This window comes from Equus caballus, chromosome 15 (genome assembly GCF_041296265.1).
Source record: "Equus caballus isolate H_3958 breed thoroughbred chromosome 15, TB-T2T, whole genome shotgun sequence".
In the NCBI taxonomy this organism is placed as follows: domain Eukaryota; kingdom Metazoa; phylum Chordata; class Mammalia; order Perissodactyla; family Equidae; genus Equus; species Equus caballus.
The window spans coordinates 75,878,400-75,904,220 of NC_091698.1; the positions used below are offsets into that span (position 1 = coordinate 75,878,400).

General features: G+C 38.7%; 1 long non-coding RNA gene across 4 annotated transcripts in view; it reads right to left on the minus strand.

The window, feature by feature from the left end:
- Positions 1-10,649: 10,649 nt before the first annotated feature.
- LOC106781704 (uncharacterized) overlaps positions 10,650-25,821 on the minus strand; it is a 74,383-nt gene continuing 59,211 nt past the window's right edge. For 3 of the 4 annotated variants that reach the window (XR_011426485.1, XR_001378391.3, XR_011426486.1), the window contains 4 exons: positions 19,906-19,988; positions 15,930-16,069; positions 15,000-15,117; positions 10,650-13,440 (listed from right to left, as the gene is read on the minus strand). This is a non-coding gene — a long non-coding RNA (uncharacterized lncRNA). The remainder of the gene's footprint in view (positions 13,441-14,999; positions 15,118-15,929; positions 16,070-19,905; positions 19,989-25,821) is intronic. The other variant, XR_002800207.2, reaches the window with a different exon arrangement.

The following is a 25,821-nucleotide window of genomic DNA, read 5'->3' on the forward strand; positions in this document are numbered from 1 at the left end:
GAGCAGTTGGTACACAGGTGCTCACTATATCATTCTCTGCATTTTATCAGTTCTTTCAAGACTTTTCAGAAAAAAATTAAGTGGAGGAGGTAGTATTGGGGAGTGTGTGTGAGGAAGAGAGATTTCAGCTTTTATTATGATATTTCTGTAATAGGATGTTGAGTAGATGTAACTGCTATTTTAGGATCTACAACTTAGGGTTCAAACTGAGCCCCAAGAAGTGCTAACTACCTTACTTTCTAATGAGAACGTTCACCTCTGAAGAGCAAGATGACTCCTCTAGGATGCACAAGAAAGGCAGACCCTGCCCCGCCTTAGCTTGCTCCTCATCTCTACCCGGCAGATAACTAGAGAAGCTTGGGTAAGTGACAGAAGGCCTAGAGAAAGCGCTGTGGCCTCCCTTTTCCTTTAACCTTTATCACTCAGGCAAATTGACGGCGTCTCCAAAAGAATCACCTTAAAGACTGGGAGAAGCTGCAAGAAGTGGCCACTGGCATCTGAGCCCAGCTTGAGCACTGAATTTGCAGATTGCTACTGGGCCACTCTCCAGTGGGGCTCTCCAGGACCTGTCAGGCGTACTGAGTTCCATGACGCCTTCTTTACAGCAAAGCAGCATTTGTCTGCAATGGATGGTTCGGATATCTGCCGTCGCTAGACTAGGTGACAGCCTTTTGTGCACTGACCAAAGCAAACTTGGTCACAATTCTTAGGTTCTTTTTGGTAAATCACAGAAGCCACCAAAGAAGCCTGTGGTGGAGAGGGTTAGCTAGCTACCACCAGCCTCACTACTTGGTTATAATGAAAGAAAGGTTCAGACCCAGTTATGCTAGACGGAGATGTACTGGACAAACATCCAGGAGCATGGCAGGCACAAACTAAGCACACAGTCTACTCTGAAACCCGGGGAAGTCACAGTCGTGCTTTAGGTTCTGCATCCCTGTGTGACTCATTTTCTCAGGCACGGCCGCGTACCTTAGGCAGGACTCTGCTCCCTGTGATCAGAATCGTGCCAGCAGAAATCCTCCTAAACGAATGGTTTCTCAGCTTGGGGTGCTTTTGCCTCCTAGGGAACACTGACCATGTCTAGGGACATTTTTCCTTGTCACAAGAAGGGGAGTGTACTACTGACATCTAGTATGTAGAGGCCGGGGATGCTGTTAAACATCTTACAATGCATAGGACAGGCCCCCGCAACAAGGAATTATCCAGCCCGAAATGTCAATAGTGACAAAGTTGAGAAACCCCGTCCCAAGCCAATGGCTGGACACAGGCACAATTAGGGATCAAGCCTAGGGCACCGTCTCAAAGGGGATAGGGTACAAACCTTGCCAAATTCTGAAACCAAATTCATGCAAGGTTGGAGACCGTGTCTTTAATGTTTTTTAGCCACCTACATATATTGAATACTTTTAATTTCACCAATGAGCTCTGTTTTCCAGTATTTATCATGCTAATTAACAAGTCACTAGTTTCAACAATTAACAAAATTTTTTTGGCATTCCAGGATGCTAATTAGTAAAGCTTTGGCTGTTGATTAAGCTATAGATAGCAGAAGGCATGGGAAAGATTGCGGAAGTAGCAAATATTTCCATTTAGTTAGAATATCAGGCCCCTTCAAGGAGGTCCCAGAATATAAGGCTGGCAAAGCAGGCTAGAGCAAGAAAAGAGACCTTTAAGTTATCCTCTGGGTCCCTTTTGTGCAAATTCTCCACAGAGGTAATGAGTGTACAGTGAGTATTAAGCATGAAGCCCTGTTAACCCCTCGCTCTGCTGCCCATTTGGATGGATTGGAAACGCTAGCAGAAAACAGGCACACTTCGCGTCACATTGTCATCCTGACCAGAAGTTGGAAACACGTCGCCTACTTCTATAGAGCTGAGGGATTCATTTCCTAAGGACTTACGGGATATTCTACCCTTCAATTAGCCAAATCCTGCCTGAAGGATTTCAGGGAAACATATGTTTTCTAAACCACAAAAAATGCTATACATTCCCCTACAGAGCTTCTCTGTGACTGCTCAAAAGGGAAAAAAACCTGTAGAAATTTCTACAAACATTCAGTTTTAAAGATTTTTTTTTCCCCCCAAAGCCCCCGCGGTACATAGTTGTGTATTCTTCGTTGTGGGTTCTTCTAGTTGTGGCATGTGGGACGCTGCCTCAGCATGGTCTGACGAGCAGTGCCATGTCCGCGCCCAGGATTCGAACTAACGAAACACTGGGCCGCCTGCAGCGGAGCGCGCGAACTTAACCACTCGGCCACGGGGCCAGCCCCTACAAACATTCAGTTTTACATATCCTCCAAAGGAAAAAGAGACAAAATATATATTTAAGCATTTAGACAGACACCATAAAGATATGTGTTAAATATATACATTTCAGCTTCTTTTCCTAAGTTGATAAAAAAAAAAAGGGACCAAAGCTGGCTATAAAATAAAGTTATTTAATCAGGGTTGGAAATCAAACTAGAAGCCATGAAAGGTTGCGATGGGAAAATCTACCTAAATATACAGGTTTTCAAAGTGGGACAAGAAATATGCTCCACATAAAAGCTGAAGAAATTGATTTATACTAAATAATCAGAAAAACATTAGAACTTTCTAGTTCATAAATCTGCTAATCGCTTTGTAGATAAGTGCTGTAAACCATATAAAACTTAGTGGATGAGATTTAAATCATTTTGTCGTCACTCAAACATATATCAGTGGGAACCAAAAAAAGCTTTATACTAAACTATATTGTTCTCTGTAAGGATGAGAAATGGTACCAGTTATTTGTCTTAAACTGAAAAGGAAAATGTATTCGAAAGCCAGAACACATAAAGGTCATAAAAATATTTTCAAGAGTTATCACTTATAAACAGTACTAAAGGTTCAGTGAGCTACAATCAAATGATTAAGTGATTTAAAGAGTTTACTAATGAGTAATGCACCAAATGATCAAATGCATGCTATGCGCTTTGTAAACAGCTGAGGCTATCCTGTAGCATTCATTAATGAAGAAATAAATTCTGACCACTCAATTATGATAATCCCAATGACCAAACAGAAGGGATGGTATACACAAAATGGGGGGAGGAGTTCTCTAGGGAGCACAGATTTTTTTTTAAGAATATTTATTTAAAGAATAACTGGTGCTAACTCTCCAAGCCCTTCACAAATATTGACTCATTCAATCTTCATAATCTCAATGATGTAAAATATTATTATTCCCTTTCTAGAGATGAGGAAACCAAGGTTAAATAATTTGCCTAAGATCACAGCAAAAGGCTGTCACAGTTCTCTAAGAAGCATTAAGAGCTGAGATTTACAGAAAATGTTTAAGTCCACAAGCTATGTTTAGAGTAAGAAGAACACAGTAGGTCTTGCATCTATTGGAGAAGATGGTTTAATGTAAACAGATTATGTAGAAAAACAATTACTTCATTCCGGTATGGCTTCATCTTTTCCATCAAGAATGATCTTCCTTCCGAAAAGGATAGAACAAACATCATCAGCGAGGGAATTGGAAACCTGGATGTAAGGTAAGTTTACATCAGCGAGGGAATTGGAAACCTGGATGAAAGCATCTAATCATGCTAAATGAATTTAGGTCTCTACATCAAAATTAATTACATTTCAGCAGGCAAAAATAACATGCAAGTGTGATTCCTATGACCTTTGAGGAATCACGAAGAGCAAGACACTAAGAATAAAACCGGACATGAGCAGATGTCCTGATTTTCAGAAATGAGGAAAAAGTACTATTGCATGTATCTCTGGCAAAATGTTAGGAGAGATTAGTAAACAGAAGTTTATGAGCACTTGGAAAAGACACAGTGACTGCTAGAAGTCAGCATGAGTTTACTAAGAACAATATGTGGCAAACTGATCTCATTTCTGTTAGGATCGAGGAAACAGGTAGCAGGCCTTGTGCATCCATGATTGCTATCTATGTCTCTTTGATAGGACAGGAAATGGCTCAAAAAAGAAAAGTGGGGTGTTCCAAGGTGTGCCGTGACCAAATACGGAGACCTAACCATCTGCAGTCCTGATTGGAAGACAGATTTCTAAAGTGGGTCAGATTACTTGAAAATTTCCTCCCACACATGCAGCCATCAGGACAGCCAAATTTGACATTGTAGCCAACAAAAGGGAAAATCAAGCTTAGGTGGGTAAGTAGGGGGACAACAGATAATAGATGGAGTAGTCAGCACAAGTCAGGCTATAGGCTCCAAATACAACCTCAGAACCTGTGGACCAATTGAGAGGTGAAATTTTGTAAAACTAAAGCTAGTAGAATCAAGTTTTAAAAAATGACAGTAGTCATCTGCACACCTTCATCCAAATCTTTTGCAAATGTGTTTCTCAAAAATCTAAAGAGATTCCCAAACCTGATTAAGAGGCCAAAACCTCTCAAGCATAATCAAGGTTGCCTGCTGATATTCTAATGAAAAGAAAGAGGAAATCAAATTAAATTTATTATCATCTGACTGAGGAAATTATGAGTTAACAGAAGGGTGGTAAGCCACATGGCATCAAGAGAAAACAGAGCCAAAGAACAAGAATTTGGCTGAGTTTATCCAACATGGTCCAAAATAAAGTGATAGTACCCCTGGCACTGATGACAATTTTTTGTTAATATTTTGATGACCCTCTCTCTAGTCTTTTTTGCAAAGCATATTGTAAGGAACTACATACTTTTATCTTTCTGCCTATCACTACAACATAAGCATTTGCCCATATAATTAAAAACCATTCGTAAACACAATCTTGACAGCAGCACAATATTCCTTAATATGGAGATGCCATAATGTACTTAACTATTGCCTTATTTCTTAGTTTTTAAAGAATTTTTCATGATTTTCAAGATTCTGCAAAAATGCAAAACTTTTGCTCTGCTTTGCATTATTTTCTCAGGACGGATTCTGGAAATAGAATTACAGGGCCAAAGGATATTGACATCATAAAGCTCTTGGCACATATTAAATTGCTTTCCTCTGCTCTCTAATCAGTATGATTAGTCTTCAAAACAAATCTTTGATAATTTAGAAGGTGAAATTACACTTTAATTTCCATTTCTTAACGACGCTGAACATTTTTCCATATGTGTGTCATTTGATTTTTCTCTTGTGAATTGTGTGTTCATGCCTTCTGTCCTATTCGTTTTAGGAATTTTTCTTATGAATTTGAATGAGTTCTATTTGGTAAAGAAATTAAGCACCTCTTTGTCATATATATTGCCAATTATTTTTTTACCAGTTTTTCCTTTTAATTACATACGTTGTTTCTTAATGTTTTACATTTGTCCATAATCAAAACATTTTTCTTTCCTTCTCTATTTCTTTTATCACTTCTTAATTTAAAAGCTTTCCTAATCCTCAGATTTAAAATACCCATCTGTTTAATCTAGGTTTTATTATGATTTTATTAATAATACTTAACTAATTAACATGGGATATATTTTGAAATATGGTATGAAATTTGGATCTAAGTCTTTTTTTTCCATTATCTTGTATAGCTAAATAGGAATGTGCAACTAAAATTTACTGAATCAATCTTTCTCATCTTTCTGATGTATGATGCTTCCTTAAAAATATATTTAATTTTTTTATACAACAGTCTATTTGGGAGCTTTCTATTCTTTTCCATCAATCTGTCAATCTATTTTATACCAGTGTTACACTGTTCTAATTATTATAGCATTTTAATAAAATATAAGTAGGGCTACAAACTCTCCATTTTCAAAAGTTTCGTCTATTTTCCCCAGTTTGTTCTTCTAATTAAACTTTGAAATAACTTTTTCACGTTTAAAAAAAATCCAAATGGAATTTTAATTGTAATCTGCTTCATAAGAGTCAGTATTGAAACACCCATATTCCAGGAATAGTATACATTAGAAAATCAATAATTTTCAATGCTCTTCCTGAAACCATCAAATTACCTTGGTTTTGAGTGTTTGCTCAATAAAAACTTTTGATTATTAATTAGTTTTGTAAATGTCTTGATGTTGGCAAAATGGTGCCCTCAAAGGTAGACCTAAATGTTCTTCCTAAGAACATATGTTGCCTATTAAAAAAATACGTAAACATTCCAGCTAATGCATCAAAATATTGTGTCTTTTTACAAGAAAACGAAGGAGAATTGCAAATATTTTGTCTTTTAACCAGAAAGCTAAAAAGCTGGGAATCAGAACCCAGATCAGTGTTGATCCCACCAATATTCTGACTCTTCATAAGTATTGACTAAAGTGATTAGCTATTCTGTGTCAGTCTCTTGAATAAAAGAACCAAAAAATTGAAAGGAATATTGAAAGTCAACTCATGATTTACAACTATTGTTGAAGCCCTTTGACAACACCCCTCCCAAGTGGTATCCAATTATGCTTAAATAATGTACTTCAATAACAGCAAGCTCACTACATCTTGAGAAAGTCAATTTCACCTTTAGAAAGCTCTGATTTCGAGAAATTCTTGCATAGAATGAAATTAATTTCCCTGTAACTTGCTGGGTACAGAAGTCCTAACCTCTACACTACCTGAAAATCAATCATATATTTAAAGACAGTTATCATATAATCCCTGAATCTTTTATTCTCCAGGCTAACCATATTCAATACTCCACAGACTGTCTCATCAATGAAGAGGCTTCTGATCTTCTCACCATTAGTTTATCTGGCAACCCTAACTAGTTTCTCTAATTTGGATGGGGCAGGGGGATTGTGGGGAGGGGCTTGATTTTCAGTATCTCCCTTAAAATGCAGCACCAGAACTAACCACTAGAACCCAGTTGATTTGGAGAGGCCCTTCTACTTAACCCAAGGAAAACATTTGCTCAGATAAAACAATGTGAAAAAATGTTAAATTGGACTTTTGGTGGTGGTTGTGCTGAAGTTGGTGACAGGAAGTCAGATTTTAAAACAGAGGCTTCAAATGCGCCACATTCTAGAGCTACCAAAACTAAGCGTCTGACACCCAGCCTCTCTCACCCTTCCTTCTCAGAGACTGCAGAGAGGCAAAGAGACACCACAGACACTTTGGGGGACCACAATCAAATGGACTGCGGAAGAGCTAAAAGCTCTGGCAAGAGCTGGATCTCCCTCATTAAGAAATTGTGATTGTGGGGCTCCACATTCCCCTCTGAGGAATCTACAGGGTCCCCGCAGAAAACCACATGTGAACACCTTCCACTTCTACCTGGCAAAACCAATAGAGAGAAGACGGCATCCTTACTAGCCAGAAAAAAAGATATTTTCTCTTTTTTTCTATTCTTCTCCCTTCACCCAATAGCTGAGGGGTTGTAGCATAGAAGGCGGAGACGGAGGAGGTGTCCACGACACAGACCATGCCCCTTTCACCCTCCAATCTGGTGCAGACCATGCCCCATTCCCCCAGCAGGTCTTAGAATCATAGGTGAAGCCTGCACTGGGGGGAGGTGAGAAGGGGAAATTTAGATGGAATTGAGGACAGCTTTTAATTGCAAAACATGACTGGGAATTTATAGAATCTTTCTAAGATACGATCAAGTGATGGGGAAAGAGATTCAATGGAGCATGGATGAAGCCAACAATAGAACAAAATAAAGCTGTTCTGTATTTACATCCACTGAGGGGCAATTTCTCAATAAGCCAGTTATAAAGCTACATCTCCCTGTTTTGCTTTGATGTTTTGAGGTCAGTATAGGAAAATACTCAGACTGTTTAGGACCAGTTCCAAACAGTTGCAAAATATTCATTTTCCCCTATACAATCTTGAAATTAACTAGCTTTCTATTGTGTTCCAAGACATCATTAAACAAGGCCCCAAACACCTCCAGTTTGAAATGGCATCTCTAAAGTTCCTTGAGCCAACTCTGCATAGTTGCTTTGCTGCCAAAAACACTCCCTTTAATCAACATGGAGCAGAGTGGAGAAAACTCTTTTTACATTTCAAAGCAACTTTGGGCTCTCCTAGTAGCAATTGTTTAATGTCAAAAGTTCTGATTGTTTAACTAATCTAAATACTAAATATTCCCCACTCCACCACTGCTGACTTCTATATACCAGGCCATTTTACACCACTGGGCCTTTGCCACAACTGTTCTCTCTGCCTGAAAAGCCTTTGCTCTCTCTCACCTTCTGTGTGGGGCTCCCCTAGTCTACTTTCAAGGCTCCATCAAGTGAGGTCTCTCTGCCCCAGTCTCTCATCTGTTGTTTCCACCCACTGTGGCGTATCTCTCTCTGTGTTTAGACAGTGAGTTCCACAAGAAGAGAAGTTGTATTTTATCTTTTCTTTGTAACTCTGTCATCTAACGGGATCAAAGCACATAATTAGTGCTCAATAATTATTTTTAATAAATGGAGACATCTTCTTATTTCTGGATAAATACACCTAACAAACTTGGGAAGGAAGAACAACTGAGTGAAGTAGCCGTAACAATTACATGAGTTACTAGATCTGGGTGCCGGGGTAGATTCAGGCGGCTTAGGGCTTTGGCCTGCAGAGGGTGCTGAAGAAACAGCCTTGGAACAAGGCAAGGAAAGGAGCTAGACTAGGTAAGATTACCAAGCACAGAAGATAGATAGGACGCAGGAAGAAAAACACCTTCAGGGAAAGGGCGAACAGGGTGGAAAACTCCTTCATCTGCACAAGCTGACAGTAAGGAATACTGGACAGAAGTTTTTTAAAGATTCCGTGGGAACAAACGGCCACAGGCCAGCCTTCCCATACATTCTGGAACTAGATCTATACTGTTCGCATGATTCTAAAAACTACAAATAGATACTTATAATTTAAGATGGACTATGCTCTCATGCCTAATTTAAAGTGGACTCAGATTTAACGCCCGGAGGTGCCTGGTAGAAGCAACAACAATCTTCCCTAGGGGAATGCGTGTTCAAATTCAGCCTCAACAGTATCCCACTGATAGAATTACAACCAATATGAGCTCACAATAAAAAATCACAAAACAGAAGCAGAAGCAAGATACCAGGAGCGAGAATCAGAGGCAAATAAAACAGGATGAGATATACAAATTCATTAGATAGTGGAATGATGATGCAGAGTATAAAATAAATGTGTTTAATATTTAAAAACATAAAACAGAGAATTAGAAGTATGATAAAGGAATAAGCTTCAATACACATCCATATATAGAAGGAATGGCATGTCTTTTATAATGCTCATCATTCCCGTAAAAATGTAATAAATTTAACTAAATTTTATATTGCTTTATAACAAATTAAGTAATATGAAACAGAATATAGATTTATCTTTTTTATAACAACATAAAATTAATTATATAACTATAATAGTTTAATCTTGACGTGATTGTTGTCATCTCTAAGACATGATCTATAACTTATTTTTAATGGATTTTATAAAATTATATGAAATAAAATAAATATATCTCTATATTATATTATTAAATATATCAGATAAATTAATAGCCATTTCTTATTAAGTCTTGATGAAGACTTTTCAAAGATAAAGAAGGGTTTTTTTGGTGTTTTCTCAGAAACTAAGAAATGAATGACTCTAATGACTATATAACATATCCATTTGAAGGGCAGGGCTATTTTGAATTCTTGGCTTTAAACAAAGTTGAAGTTTTAAATTTAAATTTATGATAGATCCCTATGTGATTTTTGGTACAGAAGCCAGAAGTAGTCAAAAGAATTGAGTGATATTACTACAACAAAACTTAGTCTACTCACACCTATCTATGAGAACAAGACTTCTTAAACGTCTATAAAAATGAAAACTAGGTATAAAATTAATGCTGAACTCTCTCTCATTTTGGCAATAAGTCATTCTCATCCAATGGAATCACAAACTAAAAGTAAAAGCTCTATTTTACTTCATTGAGATAAGCAATTCCAATAAAATTTTGCTCTTTTAAACAGTTACTTATCAATATTTATCATATTTTGATCAATTGTATACTAATAATACTTATTACAGGAACTTAATTTACATCTGAAAGCTTTAACACTTAGAGCCTTAAATTACAGAAAATAAAATGAATTTTAAATTTTCAATTTATATATATATTTTTCTAGCAGAGAATTATGATAGGGTGATTGATAAAAACTTTTCAATTAAAATTAGTTTTCATTATGGTAATTTTTTCTAGGTGAAGTGAAATGGAAAGGTGAGCTAAAGGAGATAAATAATGATTGATAGATGATAGAGAGATGATAGATAGATAGAGCAGGATGGATGGATGGATGGATGGATGGATGGACGGATGAGATAGATAGATAGATAGATAGATAGGTAGATAGACAGACATAAAAAGGAAAGACACAATTTCCAAATGTTAAAAGGTCTTGTTCAAGCCAGCCCTGATGATCTAGAAGTTAAAATTCAGCACTCTCACTACTTCAGCGGCCTTGGTTTGCTTTCCAGTTGTGGAACCACACCACCCATCTGTCAGCTGCCATGCTGTGGCGGTGGCTCACATAGATGAATTAGAAGAACTTACAGCTAGGATATACAGCCATGCACTGGGGCTTTGGGGAGAAAAAAAGAGAGAGAGACAGAGGAAGAGTGGCAACAGATGTTAGCTCAGGGCAAATCCTCCCCTGCAAAAAAAAGTCTTCTTCATGTGTTTTTAACTGGACGTGGTGAGTTCTTTTAACTGGACATTGTTATTTAGATCCCACTGAATGCAATTAAAAGAGAAATGTAATCATTTTCTTTCAAGTATCAATATTTATAATATACCAGAAATTATATTCTTTAAATTTTTTTAATTATGACAAAGTTTTTTAGTGTTAATTTTAAAATATGTAACAGACGGTACATAGATTTTCAAAATTCTTTTGGAGTTATCTGAGCAAAAGTCTTTGAAGAGTAGGATACAAGGCTCTAGACTAGTGCTTCTAAATCTATCCCTGGTAAATGGTAAAGGACCATTTCTTAAGTATCCACAATTTTGTGGAATAAGTTTTCCAACTGTACATGACTACTCCACAGTCCTCGCCACACGCAACTTGATATGCATGTTCCACAACACGCAAATTTGTCTATAATCTGTTTAAAAAGATATGTACACTGTGGTGGTTTTTAAAAATATCCACAAACTTTTTGACACTCCTCTCATCAGAAGGTGGAGTCCAACTGCTCTCTCCTTGAGTGTGGGCTGTACTTAGTGACTTGCTTCTAATGAATAGAATGTGGCAGAACTTACCGTGTGTGACTTCTGAGACTAGTCATGAAAAGTGTTGCAACTTCTCTTTTGGATCACTAGCTCTGGAGAAGCCAGCTGCCATGTCATGAGGAGGCTGACGCAGCTCTGTGGAACAGTCCACGTGGAAAGGAACTGAGGTCTTCTGCCAAAAGGCATAGGAGTGAGTCATCTTGGAAGTGGATCTCCTGCCCTGGTCTACCCTTCAGATGACTGCCGCCCCAGCCAACACCTTGACAGCAAACTCAGGAGAAACCAGGCCAGAAACAACAGCTAAGCAGATCCTGATTTCCAGAACTACAGAAATTGTGTGAAATAACGAACATTTATTGCTGTTTAAAGCCACTAAGTTTGGGGATAATTTGTTTTGCATTAACAGATAAATTAATACAGCCATTAGACCTGCTCTTGGATGTTCTGGCAATGCTCAATCACTACGAAAATTTTTACTCTTACTCTCAATTTCAGCACTTATCTCTTCACGTACTTGTAACAGAGAGTTCATGGATCAGCACAGATCCATGGATCATGCTTTGAGTAGCAGTACCTTGACATCATGTCATTGCCACAAACACAGTTGTCCATTGCTTCCTAGGTTCATCTTCCACTCACATTCCCCAAATGAACAAACTATTACCTTCTTTCTAAACAATTGCCTTTGAGCTGGGCACTTCCCTGATCTAGGAAGTTATGACCAGAGTTACAGAGTCACGTGCCATAAAGCATGGCAAATCTATAGAAAGAGCTTCCTTAAAGGAGGATGGATCACATGGCAAGCTCTTAGATTTTCATGGACTCTATAGCACATTCTCCAAATGCCGCTTAGGTCATACTTCTTTCGTGAAGTCTCCTAGAGTAGCCTAACCTAGATCCAACCAATGGTTGGACACCACAACCTCCCACTCCTACTGCCCTGTGCTTCCGCCAAAAGCTGTGCTGCTCTCCATTGTACCAATTACCAATACCAAGCTGTAGGTTGTCTGGTATATTATCCTGGACTGTGACCAGCTCTTTTTATCTCTTTACACAATAAGCTCCCCAAGAGACCTTTGTTTCTATATCCCCAGTGTTAAGTGTAGTGCCTGGCTAGAATTTATTACAGTGTGTGTTTGAGTTTTTAATACAACTGCAATCATAAATTAACCCTTTTGTTTAAAAAATAAGAATTCATTCTTAAAGGAAAACTTTGAGACAATGCTTTTCTCATATGAATTTTCATACCCACACACGATAAACAAACACCAATTTACATACTTGGCAAGTTTGGATTCTGGAAGCAAAGCATACCAGCTGGAGGCTGTGCAGAGCTGGAGTTAGAATAAGTGCTTTAGGGGCAGACCTGCCTGCTCAAAACCAATCCTGTTACTTAATAGCTTTATGATTCTAGGCAAGATAATTAACTTCTCTCTGCCTTGATTTCTTAAGTGTAAATGAAGCTAGTTACAGAACCCAGCACTGAGAATGAAATCAGTTAATACATATGCCTGGAACACAGTAAGCACTCAATAAATGTTGGCCTTTTTTAGGGGCTCCTTGATCATTTGCATGTCGTAAATGTCTTTACCTCCTCTCTTCTGTTTACATGCATCAATCGCAGAGACCACGATTTCCACTTCCCTGCATCTCCCTGTGGTGCTAAGCTAATGGTCTACTCAAGGCGGAATCTGTGGACCACCCGCCTCAGAATCATCCATGGGTCTTGTTAAAAAACGCTCATTGTTCAATTCTACTCCAGGCCTAAATCAGCACATCTGCGTGTGAGGTCTAGGAAGGTGCATTTTAGACAGACACCACCCAAGGAATTGTGGTCTACTCTAAAGTTTGAGAATATGCTCCACAAGCAGGACTGTAGGTATATTCAGCAAATCCACCAGCCTAGGCAAAGGCCAAGAGTGAGCCCCAAGAGAATTACAAATCAGCCACCGTCATTCTCGGCCAATTTCTCCACTAGGATGTTTCACTGAACAGCAAACCAGTGTCAGAAAGTTAAGATTGCTGTCATGTAATTTTAGCGCAACATGGCAGCTATAACATTGCCCATGAAGAGAAACGAAAACACATAGACAGTGTATTCACGGGTGATTTTGTGCTACACATGGGGAAATACAGGCGTTCTGGTGAAGTGAAATGCCGAGGCGCTTCAACTTTGGTCATGTTGCACATTTACATGGTCATAACTTTAAGATATAATAACGGTCACATGTGCCCCAGTGCAGGTTGCTCTTGTCAGATTCTTGTAGATCGCCACTCCAGCATTACGGGCTTCAGAAAGTGCTATCATGTTGCCGTGCCACATCTGTAAGAAATTGAATACAAATTGCAGCTGAATTTATGTTTCAAGGTAGCAGTTTGCAGCTGCACATCATTTGTTTTGTCTTGTTTAAAATAGCTCTAAATCGCGTGCCAGCTACTGTAGGCTCCAGATCCTATTAATTAGGGGTGGAAAACTAAAACAGCAGCTTGTCCTCTGCAAGCTTGTGCCAGGTTGCTTCCAAAAACCTGCCTTGGTCTCTGCAGTCCCATCGGAAGCTTCCAGGTAATCGGGGTGGTTTTTCTAGGACAGTGTGGTCTCAAGGTGTGGTGCGAGGAAAAATTGCTCAAAAATTACCTGGGGAGCTTATTAAAAATGCAGTTTTCTACGCCTCACCCTGGACTCACTGAAGCTGGCTCTGGGAATGGGCCCAGAAATCTACATTTTAAGCATAGTCTTATGTATGATAAAGTTTGAGAACCACTGTTACCTGGATCCTACTCTGAAATCAATCATTTCCCCTGAAACCAAGCAGGATTTACTCAACCAGAAATGTCAGTCCACCCTTCCTAATTTTTTCCTGGTAATACTTCTTTATTCAAGGTCAAGTAAACTCTCATTTGCTTTATTGTGCGCCCTATCAATTATAGCGAAACTCAGAATCAAAGATTTTACTGGCTTTCACTAGTTAGTGAAGTCCAGATATAAAATATCTCACCATTTTATGAATATGGCCCCGTAGGAGTGAGACTGCATCCTGATTCATTATGAGAGAGAATGCATCTCTCCTTATAATATAAAAAGCTCCCAGAACAGGCATGATGGGTAAATAAGTGTTACCATGGCATTGTGCTCCTCTGTAACTTCCTCTCATTACAGATTTAGTTGTAAACATCATTCTTGGCTAAGTTCCTCATTTGTATGACTCTTTTGTGATGTACCAAGTGTGAATACATGTGACTGCTCTTTGAGAGCATTTAACGTATTGACATTGATCCTGACACAAGGATAAAGGGACAACCCCCTCGCACCACCAGTTCATCACCAGATGGATGGTAGGCCCTCAATAAATACGTGTGGAATGAAGGACCAGATGAATCCCACTGCTCTGTTCTCTCACCATGTATATTATAAGCCTGCTGAGGATCTTCTCGAAAAAGCCCATGGGCACTACCGCAATCTATAACAGATCCCTGCGGTTGTGATGCCTTCCTAAACTTCTCGTCGTATGTACCTCTGCCCTTTCGCAAGTTGTTCCCCTATCGTCCTCTACCACCTCTCTTTTTTGTGTTCACATTCTGCCCGTTTCCTTTACCCTCTGTTCAAAATGTTTACATCATCCAAGAACTGGCAGCTGTTCTGCTCAGCTGATCGATGTCCTAAAAATGTGTTCTTTTTGCCTCCAGATGATAGCTGAAAGTAAATCTTTGAAACAATTCTGCTGCACTAAAGAGATCCCTTCCTGATCTCGAAACCTGAATCAATAATTGTTTCTTTTGTATTGCGGCCTACTGGTCAACTTTTACTTCATGTTCTTAAGTGAATCAAAGTAGAATTAATATGGAGGTTAAACATTGTGGGAACTGATAGGCTGAGTGACTTACTCATGTTTCAGCAAAACATCCAGTCACAGGAGAAAATTTAGGACCACTTCTGTGTTTCCTGGTCAGCGTCTCATTCATTAAATCCTTGAGAGTGCCATTTGTCAAATGCAGTGACTATCTGTCAAAGAAAGCAGGCAAGTTTTCTCTGTGAATTGATACTTGACTAGGCAGTGGCTCAGGTCAGCCTGAAATAGTCCCTGTTTGCAATTAGGTCCCAGTATAATTATTTGTAGCATCCTCAAAGTCTGCAGTTTGGCCACTGAATTGTATAGTCACCCTGCACATGACCTCAAGTTTTAGATAGCATAAGAATACTACTTTTGTCCATGCTTTTCCCCCTTCTCATCTCATCCTATCCCACCAAGCTGTCCCATTTGAAACAACAGAGGAGCTAAATATTTGCCACTTTCAAACTAGCCCTAAGCCGTGGCCTCTTGTCAGCGAAGCTGGGATGTGGCACAAAGTAGAACAATTTGACTCCCCAGTGAAAAATGATGATGTGACTCAAATCAGAGCCACATTCTTACAGATATTCAGCTATCCCTTTCCTCAGTAGCCTTATAACAATCCATTCAAATGTGCTCTTATAACGAACACACCAATCACTATTTACCTAATTACAGCTAATTCACTCATTAATTCACAAATATTCATACAACACCTACCATGTGCCAGGCACTATTCTAGCCAGTGGGGATGTAGAAGTTAACACAAGATCTCTGCTGTCACAGAAATTACATTCCAGTGAGGGGAGACAGACAATAAACAAGTAAACAGAGAAATAAAGATAGCGGAAACTGCTATGAAGAAAATGAAACGTGGGTAGAGGGTATATTGTTTAGGGTACAGCTCAATTTAAGTAAAAGAGAAATCAGAAATACAGATGTTCAAAGAATACAGAAGTATATATTTTTTGCTCCCAGAGGTGACCTGTCCAAGGCTGGACGGTGGCTCCTTCTGTAAGGGCTTCCCATAAATAAGATTCCTTCCATCTCCCGGTCCATGCTCTAGGGTGCTGTCCTCATGAGCATGGTTGGAGCAGCTCACCAGCATCACGTCTGCATCTCGGCCTGTAGGAAAGGCATAGACAACATCCGGGGCAAGTGGTTCATCATTAAGGAGATGACCCACACATGATTTATTTTCATTCCTCTCACTTCCCATTGACCCAAATTTAATCACTCAGTCACAGCTAATTATAAGGACATTTGGGAAATGCAGTATCTATTTTGGCAGGCAGGTGCCCACCTAAAACTTGGGGAGTTCTATTATTTTAATAATAAAGGCATAAAAGGCACAAGTTGTGGTCTCTGCCATGATTGTCCCTTTGTACCCTGGACTAGACTGGTGGGGGCTTTTATATTCTTTTTTGAGGAAGATTAGTCCTGAGCTAACATTTGCTGCCAATCCTCCTCTTTTTGCTGAAGAAGACTGACCCTGAGCTCACATCCGTGTCCATCTTCCTCTACTTTATATGTAGGATGCCTACCACAGCATGGCTTGCCAAGCAATGACATGTTCACACCTGGGATCCGAACTGGCGAACCCCGGGCTGCTGAAGCGGAATGTGTGCACTTAACCGCTGTGCCACCGGGCCGGCCCCAAGGTGGGGGCTTTTTAGATGAGAGATTTTTTAGATAAAGTAGTCAAGGAAGACATGAGCTGCAAAAGACAAGAAGGAGGCAGCCATGTAACAAACGTGGGAGCTAAAAAATCAACAGCCGTGAGTTAAGATGACAACGGATATATGCATGTTTCAAACTAAAGTTTTAATTCATGTTTAATTTGATTAATTGTTACAATATGTGATTATTTAAGATAAGCTCACTAGTAAAGCACATCTCTCTTTATATACATATATTTTTTAATTGATAAGATTCTCAATTCTATTTACATTCCATACCTGGTTGTTTTTGATACATCTGATATAAAGTCATGGTGAAGAATTTATATAGATGATTGTCTGGTAGAAATGAAATTCTGAAAGTTTGATATCCTCCATTTGTTTTTCCAGTCATCTCGAATTTCCAAACAGCAATTACCATCTTCTCCACACCCTTTGCCATCCCTTCCATGAACTAAGCTCCTGGGCAGCTCCAGGCACAGGCTAAGAGATTATGGAATGGGCAAATCGTGTTCTAAAGTAAGTTGAGAGGAACCTCTAAGTTTTGGACTCACTCATTAGTCAGATGAATTGTATACAAGGCAAGAAGTGTTTTGACATTGATTATGAGGGAAGAAAATGCTTGCTGGAAAGGCATCTCGTCCTTGCCGGATTCTGGGCACTTGCCATGCATTTGATAAACTCAGGTCTAATTAAAACCGTAAGAAACACCACCTGAGGCAGACCTATAATCCATCTGGCCCACTGTTCAAACTCAGAGGGATCCCAAGATTCTAAGTGAGGGGGTCCAGTGCAAGCCTGATTCAGCCACAACTAGGTAGGAACCGTGTCCCAACAGCCCTGACTTTCCTCTACTGAAACGGGGCCTGAGGGTCTGGACATGCTGTCATCTCCAAGTCGCTTGCTCCCTCTCAGGCGGCTGTCATCGCCTTTAAGTCCACAAGCATCCATTAGTTAAAAAATAACCTATGTCCTGACAATAATTGCAGGAACACAGACTTCACAACAATGAGTCTAAGATGCTGGGGAGAATAATGATCATAAATACCTTTTTTCTGGGTGACTTACAGACTTGGCAAACACTGGGCTTGTGAAGATATGACCTTCCTTCTCCTTTAGTGAAATTATACCTATTATTGTTTCTGAAGAGTATAGTTTTATATAGTATTGCACCTGGGTCATACGCCCTTCCTTCTGCAAGTTCCCTGGGTCATTGGTTTCATTAAATGTTATCTTTGCTGTGAAGTTTCCCTCACAACAGCTCCTATCCCTTGGTCTAACCAAAAATCTTTTAGCCCAAACTCTGATCACAAGGTTTTCAGAGAGAACTTTTGTTTAAAGATTTATATACATAGCCTGAGTGGATGGTATACGAAAGCTGAAAAATTCCACTGCTACCCAGATCTTCATCTTCCGTCTGTTCTCTGCCTCACCCACATGGGCTGGAAGGCTGGGGAATGTTCTGGTTTCTGCCACCATGCTGCCTTAATGGACTTTCTTACAAACCTCAGAGTTGCTTAACTACCCTTGACATATTCTTAGCTATGAGCTAGCCCCTGGATTTTTCTGAAATGTATAGCTCACATATCCCTAGGCTTTCAAGTCCTTGAAACATAAAGTGCATGAAGGAGAAGGGTGCAGACTGAAACCCGGCACCTGGAATCTTTAGTAGTATTTCACACTCAACTAACAAGAAGACAGAGAAGTACCCAGAATACACAAAGGCACAGAAGTCTTCTTTGATCTAGTAAGAACTTCCTAGCTGGACAACACTTTGGAAAATAACTGAATTGCATTTTAATTCCAACTCTTCTCCATTTGAAAAAGGAGGACTCTGGGGCCCAGAGGGATTCAGACTTTCCCCCAGGTCACAAAGTCAGTGAAGAGCAAAGCAGTAAGTAGAAGCGAGCATCCAGTGCCCTTTCACTCCACCTCAGTGTTTGTTGGAAATAGTATATTTCTGTTTTGGCTTTCTTGATTTAGGTTTTGGCATAGTATAGCACGGTGTCGTAATCTTCCTCTCAGCTATAATACTCCCCCAGTCTTAAAAGCCATATAAGGAATTTGAATCTCTATCATACTTCCCAATTAGCTTTGACAAACTTGATGTCTTGCCAGCCAGTATCCTACATCACGCCCACTGACTTCAACAGGCAAATGATTCTATTAAGTATCTAGACTTAAGATCTCAGCAAAAAACAGCCATGTGTTCACACTTAATTACCATCTTCCCCAACATATTTATTTGACAATCTTAAAGAAAAACTGCACTTGCAGAGAGGACTGAGGATTTAAATTTTTAGCCTTTCTGCCGAAGAGCTGTCCATTAAACTTAATATTATCTCAAACCTGGTTCAAGTCTTACTGGAAATAGAAACACACATTTTTTTTTTCAGATGGTTCCAAAAACACATTCTTGCATTTATTTCTAAAAATAAAATTTTAAGAACAAATGGTAGGAGAAAAAAACAATAAAGTGGGCTGCCTTTCTTTTTCTTTCCTTCATTATTTTTTTGCCCTTTTTTTCTCCTTATTTTTCTTTCTTAAATATACATTTTCTTGAAAGAAAAAAATGGGAGGGAAAAAAGTTCAGCTGCCAGGTGTACCTTATCACTAATTGGCTCAACATGCCAGCCAAGAAGCCAGCTAGCTACATTAACCTCCTGTCATCTTCCCAGTGTGCCTCTCGAAGAACTCTTCTGGGTGCCAATCGCTGTATACAGGCAGTCCTTCATTCTCGTGTCACTCCTGTAGAGATCTGATTTGCATGTGGTCATTCAAAGTCTCTTTTAAATGTTTTAAATGGCCAGAATCTCAATGGCTGTCAACTTTGCAAACAGTTTTAGCTTGGATTGTATTATACATCAGATGCTTTTACAAAGTTAAACAGACACTAAACCTGAAGAAATTTACAGCAGAAAAAGGAATTCCCTGGTCACTCAGAATAAACTTATAAAAGCTGATAGCCATAACATGCATAACCAAGACTTTCTTGGCTTAATTATTAGCCACCCACAAGACAAAATATCCCTATCAAAAAAAAAATGTTCTATTTTGGGAGTTATTTTCTGGAATGAAGAAGAATGAGTTGAACCGCCTCTGGCCATCTGTGTATGTTTTTTCACTTTCATAGCCTTTGCCGATTGGAATGCATTCTGGTATCTTGGCCTCTTTTGGGGAAAAACAAGCAATTAAGAAGCTTTCCAGAGACCCACAGTTGTATAGGAATGAATTGCAAACAGCGTTTATTCACTTATTTAAGAAATGAATATTATTGCTTACTATATACCAGTTTCTATGCTCGTATCCGAGAATACAACCGTGGGCCAGGTAGACAGGTTTGCTGTCTTCATGGAACTTACAGTCTAGAGAGAGAGTGAGCAAAAGCATTGCTTAATTAATTGCACAAACAGAAGAAAAATTGTCTGTCAAAGAAGTCTGGCCTCTTTTTTTTAAATAGTTCTCAAAAAATGGTAAATACGCTCTGACCTCCTCAACTAAGTCTTCTTGAAAAGATCACATTGCTTCAGACTTCTCTTTCATCAGTGAGAAGGAAGCACACAAGTTTCTCTAGCTGAGGTCTTTATCTCTGATTACAATAATTGTCTAAGAGTCCAAAAAAATGGTCTCAACCTTATGTAAAATCTCCAAAGAAGACAACCGCCCCCACCTCCGGTGGCAACACAGTTTGCTGTGTCTCAATTCCACAAGCATACTGGTACTCAATGAGCTGCGCCTTGCTTAGCAAGTTCTCATTGCCAGATCAAGTTTCTCTGCTAATCTGGGATTGAGGCCTTATAAGAAAAAAGCCCAGAATTGAAAAGTGGACTAGTTTATATACGTCAACATTCATTAGTCATAAAACAGTGAACTAACAACAAAAATATCTACCTTCCTGATGCATATTACAGTCTGATTGCACAAGTCTTGTTCTAAACACCAATAAAGGATACTCCAGTTTGCATCCTGCTAGAGATGTACAGCAAAAATTGTATATTACATTTTATAAGGAGACTTTATTCTTTATCCATATTTGAGGAGATTAGCTGGAAACTTTGGCCAGTCAGCAGCCCACATTCACCTATAGAACCATTTGAAAATATTTTAATTTAAAAAAATTACACATTTTGGCTCCCCATGGTCTACATAGCATCATAAGCCCACTCCAGAGGATGCCTCCCCCTGAATAAACTGAAAAAATATTCTAAATAACTACCAGAAGACTCAAAGTATGGAATATAGATTCAAAAATTTTTAAGAAAATATTAGCACATTGAGTCCAACAATATATAAACATATAATGCACCATGATCATGTAGGGTCTATTCCAGGAGAGCAATGTTAGTTTAACATTTGAAAACCAATCAAATGTATTCACCATATTAATAGAATAAAGGAGAAAATCAATATGATCTTTTCAATAGATGGAGAAAAGGCATTTGACAAACTTCAACACTCATTTATGATTTAAAAAAGAATGCTCAGCAAACTAGGACTATTAGGGAACTTTCCTAAACTGATAATGGGCATCTACGCAAAACCTACAGCTAACATCATACTTAACGGTGAAAAATGAATTGTTATCACCTGAAATTGGTAACAGGCAAGGGTATACACTTTCACTGCTTCTGTTTAATATACTAGAGGTCTAAGCCATTGCAATAATGAGAAGAGGAGGGCAAAAGAAGAGAGAAGGGAAAAGAAATAGGAGGTAAAACTATATTTGCAGATAGAATTGTTTATGTAGAAAATCTCAGAGAATCTACAAAATAACTACTGGAACTTATAAATAAATTTAGCAAGACACATGGCTGACATTTTTTAAATCATGTATTCCAATAGACAAGGAGCAAACAATTCAAAAATGAAATTTTTTAAAATTCCACTTACAGTAACAACAACAAAAAAACTAATCAAAGATATCCACACTGAAAACTACAAAGCATCACTAAGAGAAAGTTTAAAAAAACGTAAAATGGGAAAGACACACTGTATTCATAGATTGAAAGATTTGATATCATTAAAATGACAATTTTCCCCAAACTGATCTATAGTTTCAGTGCAACATTGATCAAAATTCCAGCAGACATTTTTTTTGTGGAAATTGGCAAGCTGATTCTAAAATGTATACGAAATGCAAAGGACCTAGACTCACCAAAGTCAAAGCACATTTTTAAAAGAAAGAACAAAGTTGGAAGATTTACCCAACTTACCTGATTTCAAAAATTTCTGTAAAGCTACAGTAATCAAAACAACGTGGTACTGGTAAAAAATAAATTTATAAATCTTGGAAGAGAATATAGAGTCCAGAAATAAACCTATACACATAAGGTCAAATTGATTTTTCACAAAGATGCCAAAGCAATTCAATGGGGAAAGGAAAATCTTTTCAACAAACGATGCTGGATACACTGTACAGAAAAAAAAAAAAATTAACATTGACTCTTACCTCACAGCATACACAAAAATAAACTCAAAATAAATCATAGACTTAAATTTGAAACATAAAGCTCTAAAATTTTCTACCAGAAGCATAGGAGAATTATGACCTTGTAGTAGGCAAACATTTCTTGGATAGAACACAAAAAGCGTGAACCATAAGAGAAAAAAAATGATAAATTGATGTTTGACAAAACTAAAATGTTTGTTATTTGAAAGTCACCACTAAGAAAACAAAACAGCAAGCCACAGACCTGTAGGAAATATTTGCCAAATATGTACCAGACAAGTGTTTGTATCCAGAATATATGAAGAATTCTTATCACTCAACAGCAAGAAGGCAAACAATCTAATTTTTTAAATAAGCAAAAAATATAAATAGATATTTTACCTAAATAGACTTACAGTTGGCCCATAAACATATGAAGAGATGCTCAAATCATTAGTCATATGGGAAGTGCAAATTAAAATCACAATGACATACTACTATACACCCAAAAGAATGGCTAATATGTGGGGCTGGCCCCGTGGCCGAGTGGTTAAGTTCGCGTGCTCCGCTGCAGGCGGCCCACTGTTTCGTTGGTTTGAATCCTGGGCGCGGACATGGCACTGCTCATCAAACCACGCTGAGGCAGCGTCCCACATACCACAACTAGAAGGACCCACAACGAAGAATATACAACTATGTACCGGGGGGGCTTTGGGGAGAAAAAGGAAAAAATAAAATCTTTAAAAAAAAAAAAAAGAATGGCTAATATGTATTTTTTAAACTGACAATACCAAGTGTCGGTGAGCATGTGGAGAACGGCTGTTGAGAATGTAAAATGCTACAACCATTTTGGAAAACAGTTTGACAATTGCTTAAAAAGTTCAGCATACGCTTACCATACCACCTAGCTAGCTCACTCCTAGGCTTTTACCCAAGAGAAATGAAAACATATCCACACTAAGACTTGTACACAAATGTACAAATAACAACCTTATTTGTAATAGTCAAAACCTAGAGACAGTTCAAACACATCTATCAGCAGGTAAATGGATAAACAATTTGTGGCATGTCCATGTAATGCAAAATTACTCAGTAATACAAAAAAAAACTATTGGTATGCGCAACAAATTGAAATTTCATGTGAATCTCAAAATTATGCTGAGTGAAAGAAGCATGGCAAAAAGGAATATATACTATATGATTCTATTATATGAAACTCTAAAAGATGTGAAATAATCTATAGCGACAGAAAGCATTTCAGTGGTTGCCTGTGGATCTTGGTGGAGGGAAGGACGGATTACAAAAGAGCTGGAGGAAAATTCAGGAAAAGAGAAATAATTGTTGACTTGATGATGGTGATGATTTCATGGGTGTATGCATTTGTCAAAACTGATAAAATAGTATAGTTTAAACCTGTACACAGTTCATTGTACTTCAATTACACCTCAATAAAGTTGTAAGATAAATTAATACACGTTGTCCAATTGCCCCGACTCCAAGTCAATGCAGGGGATTGCTGCCTTCGCTCCATATTTAGATGTATCTCACATAGTCCCTGCTCCTGAGTCCAATTCCCAAGTTTGATCACGTTAAACTGTAGAATAATAAAGTGTTGTTTTTGAAATGTGGAAAGAATGGAAGCATTAATTAGCATACAAAAACCATACGTGGTGGTTGAGAATAAGGATCACAGAGGGGCTGGCCCCGTGGCGGAGTGGTTAAGTTTGCGCGCTCAGCAGCAGGCGGCTCAGTGTTTCATTGGTTCGAATCCTGGGTGCGGACATGGCACTGCTCATCAAACCATGCTGAAGCAGCATCCCACATACCACAACTAGAAGGACCCACAACGAAGAATATACAACTATGTACCGGGGGGCTTTGGGGAGAAAAAGGGAAAAAAAATAAATAAAATATTAAAAAAAAAAAAAAAAAAAAGAATAAGGATCACAGAGTTAGACATACCCAAGTTTGAGTCTCAGTTCTCCCTCTTGGGATGTGACCTTGCATGAAACTAAATTTCCTACGGATCAGTTTCCTCTTCTGTAAAATGGAGATAATAATACTACCCACCCAATAAACTGATTTTGAAGATTCCGTAAGATAATGCACGTACAGCACATGCCTGGCCCAGATAGCTTCCTAATAAAACCCTGCTGTCACTCTCAAATGGGATCCTCAAATTCCTAATTCTTTAAAATACTCAGTCACGTTACTGCAAGGTTGATGACATTACCCAGATGAGCCTGCACAGCTAATTGATGGGAGTTCCAGGAGTCAATCATCGATCATATCTTCTTCCAATTTCCTTAATTACTGGGTGTGTTTTCATGCAGATTTTATTGCAGTAAGAGTATAAACTAGGCTCCCAGTCTTCTCTGTTCCTACCCACCTCCTCTTCTGCTTTGTTTTGGTTTTTTGGGGTTTTTTTCCTCCTCAAAGCCCCAGTGCATGGTTGTATATCCTAGTTGTAAGTCCTTCTAGTTCTTCTATGTGAGCAGCCGCAACAGCGTGGCAACTGACAGAGGGGTTGTGTGGTTCCACATCTGGGAAACGAAGCTGCACCACCAAACCGGTGAGCGCACCAAACTTTAACCACTAGGCCATCAGGGTTGGTCCCTCATCTTGTTTTTGTAGTCATATCAAAATCCTTTTATGAGGTTTTTAGGTCTAAAATACTGGATGTAGATGTTTGCCCAGGAAATCTGTTAACTCTGTGTTTATAGGTGGATTAACCTTTTCTACACCTTGTCCTTTGACGCTGTTAGTGATCTGTTCCAATTTGGAACTCCCTCCATCTGGTACATAGTTGGAAGTCAATAAATGTTAATACCTTTATTTCTCTAGTTCAGGATTTATGTTTATCAACATAGCACTGAAGGGCACATGATAACGTAGAAATCACATGGGACTATTGGGTTCAGAGATAATTCTGTGGGAGGTTCATGAGGGTTACACTGAAATACAAGTGTAGCAGATGCATCATTTTAATACTATAGCTGATTCTAATCCTAACTTGGTAGTAGTACTTGGTAGTAGTAGTCTATTTTTATCACTCCAAAGTAGAGTAGTTGTTCACTTCATTGACTGTAAAGAAGGGCCTAAGTAAATGGGTATCTACTATATGCCAGTCACTGTGCTAGAAGTTTCCTATACCATTTCTATAAATCCTCATAATAAACCACTTCTGTTTTACACGGGAGCTAACTGAGGCTTGACTTCCTTAACATTGCAGATGTAGTGTGGACTAATGAGGCCAGGATTTGAACCCACAAAGGATTTTAGCTACACAACCTATGTTCTGTACATTATACATATCACTTCTTAATGTTTGTGGGTGTAGAAAAGGTCACTTTCTAATTTATCTTCCAAATGGAGACACTTCTAAGAGTGATGTGGCAGAAGCTCTTTTAATAATTATACCAGGACAGAAGGCATGAACTAGGATTCTGCTGGGCAAACCGAGGTGGATGGTCACCTTAATCTGAGTTATCAACTGTTCAAGCAACATTTCAAAGCAAAGAGGTATCAAGCAAGGAGATGAGAAGAAAGTTTGTCACATGCTAAATGCTGGCCAAACAGGCTCTCTGCAAAGGAAGACAGACAGGACTCTAATTTTAGGGAAAAGATCTCAGGACACAATCTAGTTCCTCACTACTCACAGTGTGGTCTGCAGATCAGCAACAGCCCCAGGGAGCTCTGTTAAAAATACAGAATCTTGTGGCTGGCCCCGTGGCTGGATGGTTAAGTTCGCATACTCCTCTTTGACAGCC